The 2,500-nt window shown below is 46.9% G+C and overlaps 1 protein-coding gene across 2 annotated transcripts in view; it reads left to right on the forward strand.

Moving 5' to 3' along the window:
- Positions 1–2,500, forward strand: part of LOC122247137 (uncharacterized) — a 191,864-nt gene that overhangs the window by 140,764 nt on the left and 48,600 nt on the right. The window lies entirely within an intron of this gene.

Raw genomic sequence — 2,500 nt, forward strand, 5'->3', positions numbered from 1 at the left:
TGTGTGTGTGTTTTTGCGTGTTTTTTTTTCTTTTCTTTTTTTGCGTGTGTGTGTTGTGTGTTTGTTTCAGTGTGTGTGTGTGTTTTGTGCGTATGTCTGTATCAGTGTGTATCTGTGCCAGTGCGTATCTATATCAGTATGTGTGTGTATGTTAAAGAGGTGAGAAATTAGTGTAAACATAGATAAACCTGAAGCTGGACATAGAGCAATTTTCGGCAAAGATTAGAAGCTCTTAGCCTGACGTAACAACACACACAGACGTACCTACGTAAAAATGTATAATAAATCATATCCACACATAATCTCAATCAATATCCTCTTACGAGTTATATTACAACCGTATTTACGTCGTTCACTAAACGATATAACTCTATTACGTATTTTGACACCCACTTCGGCACCATCGCGGCTTTTGATGTAAAGGAGAAAGAGGTTCGATATGTGTTGGTATTTGTGTATTTTGTGTAACTGGGTGTTGATAAAGATCGTTGTTATTAAATGTGATTGTTTTGGGGGCAATTTGCTTTGTGAATGATGGTTGTGTCGTTTCTTTTTTTTTCTTTGTTTATTGCTTTCTTCAACCAAAATTTTCCCTTTTATTATTATTTTATTGTTCCGTTTATATTTTTGGGTTTTAGCGTTCTTCTTTTCTTTCTTTCTGCTCCTCTTTCTTATTCCTTTTCTTCTTTATCTCTTTTTCCTCGCCGTTCTTTTATTTCTTTCGTTTCTTCTTCCTTTTACTCCTACTTCCCTTATACTGTTTCTTCTTATTATTCCTCTTCTTCCTTTTTTCTTCCTCTTCTTCTCCTCTTTTTCTTTCTTCTTCTTCTTTTCCTTACTATTCAACTTCTTTTTCCTCTTCTTTTTCTTCATCATATTCTTTTACATCATCTTCTTTTTCTTCTTCTGCCTCTTCCTCTTCCTCTTCCTCGTCCTCTATATTTCTCTCTCATATTTCCTGCACCCAATTCACCTCATTATCCTTATCCCCATTATATCTCGATTCCTTCCACTTCCTTCATTCCCCTCTCCTCTTCTTCCTCCTCCTCTTCCTCTTCCTTCTTTCCCCTCTCCTCCTCCTCCTCCTCCTCTTCCTCTTCCTCTTCCTCGTCCCCTATATTTCTCTCTCATTTCCTGCACCCAATTCACCTCATTATCCGTATCCTCATTATATCTCGATTCCTCCCACTTCATTCTTTCCCCTCTCCTCTTCCTCCTCCTCTTCTTCCTCCTCCTCCTCCTCCTTTTCCTCCTTCTCCTTCTCCTTTTCCTCCTTATAATACACGTAATTAGCATTGAATGTGCAATAGCTACGAGAGCAGGTAATTACAAAACCGATTGATTCTTGAACTTAATCAAGGAGGGAATGCAAGATCTTACACGTTGGACTCCCCTTTATACTTGTTTCCTTTTAATGCGTTTTGTAATTAACACTTGAAAGAATAACTGTTGTAATTAACGGTATTTTGATTTAGGTTTTGTGACTCGAAGAGTGGGTGAGCAGAAGTTCAGGGTTGAAGTGTTGTCTGGAGGGTCAGCCAAGGTCATATGGGTAAGGGGACTGTGACCTCATTTTCACCCAGGAGAAGTGGAGTAGGGGGGAAGGGGGGAAGGTGAAAGGAAGGGGGAAGGGAAGGGTGGAAGGGGAAGGGGAAGGGCAAAGGGAAGGGAAGGGGGGAAGGGGGGAAGGGGAAGGGAAGGGGGGAAAGGGACGGAAAGGGAGGAAGGGGAAGAGAAGGGGGGAAGGGTGGCAGGGGAAGGGAAGGGGGGAAGGGGAAGGGGAAGAGGAAGGGGAAGGGGAAGGGGAAGGGAAGGGGGGAAGGGGAAGGGGAAGAGGAAGGGGAAGGGGAAGGGGAAGGGAAGGGGGGAAGGGGAAGGGAAGGGGGGAAGGATGGAAGGTGAAGGGAAGGGAAGGGTGGCAGGGGAAGGGAAGGGGGGAAGGGGAAGGGAAGGGTGGAAGAGGAAGAAAGGGGGGAGGGGGAAGGAAAGAGGGGAAGGGGAAGGGAAGGGGGTAATGGGAAGGAGACGGAAAGGGGGGAAGGGAAGGGATGAAGGGGAAGAGAAGGGGGGGTCGGTGGAAGGGGGGAAGGAGAAGGGAAGGGGAAGGAAAGGGGGGAAGGGAAGGGGGGAAGGGGAAGGAAAGGGTGGAAGGTGAAGGGAAGGGGTGAAGGGGACGGAATGGGGGGAAGAGGAAGAAAGGGGGGAAGGGGAAGGGAAGGGGAAGGAAAAGGGGGAAAGGGGAAGGGAAGGGGGAAAGGAGAAGAAAAGGGTGGAAGGGGAAGAGAAGGGGGAAGGGGAAGGGAAGGGGGAAGGGGGAAGGGAAGGGGGGAAGCGGACGGAAAGGAGGGAAGGAAAGGGGTAGGGAAGGGGGTGAGTCGGTGGAAAGGCTAGAGAGGGTCGCTGGAATGTCTTAAGTACGACGTAAGAGGTCATCATGGGTCATCATCCCCTTTTCGAGTGTCCTGGCGTGGGTGGCCTGGGGTACTTCACAGGGAGAAAG

This window comes from Penaeus japonicus, unplaced genomic scaffold, assembly GCF_977035675.1.
Source record: "Penaeus japonicus unplaced genomic scaffold, GWHDUDI00000001_assembly GWHDUDI00000031, whole genome shotgun sequence".
Classification (NCBI taxonomy): Eukaryota; Metazoa; Arthropoda; class Malacostraca; order Decapoda; family Penaeidae; genus Penaeus; species Penaeus japonicus.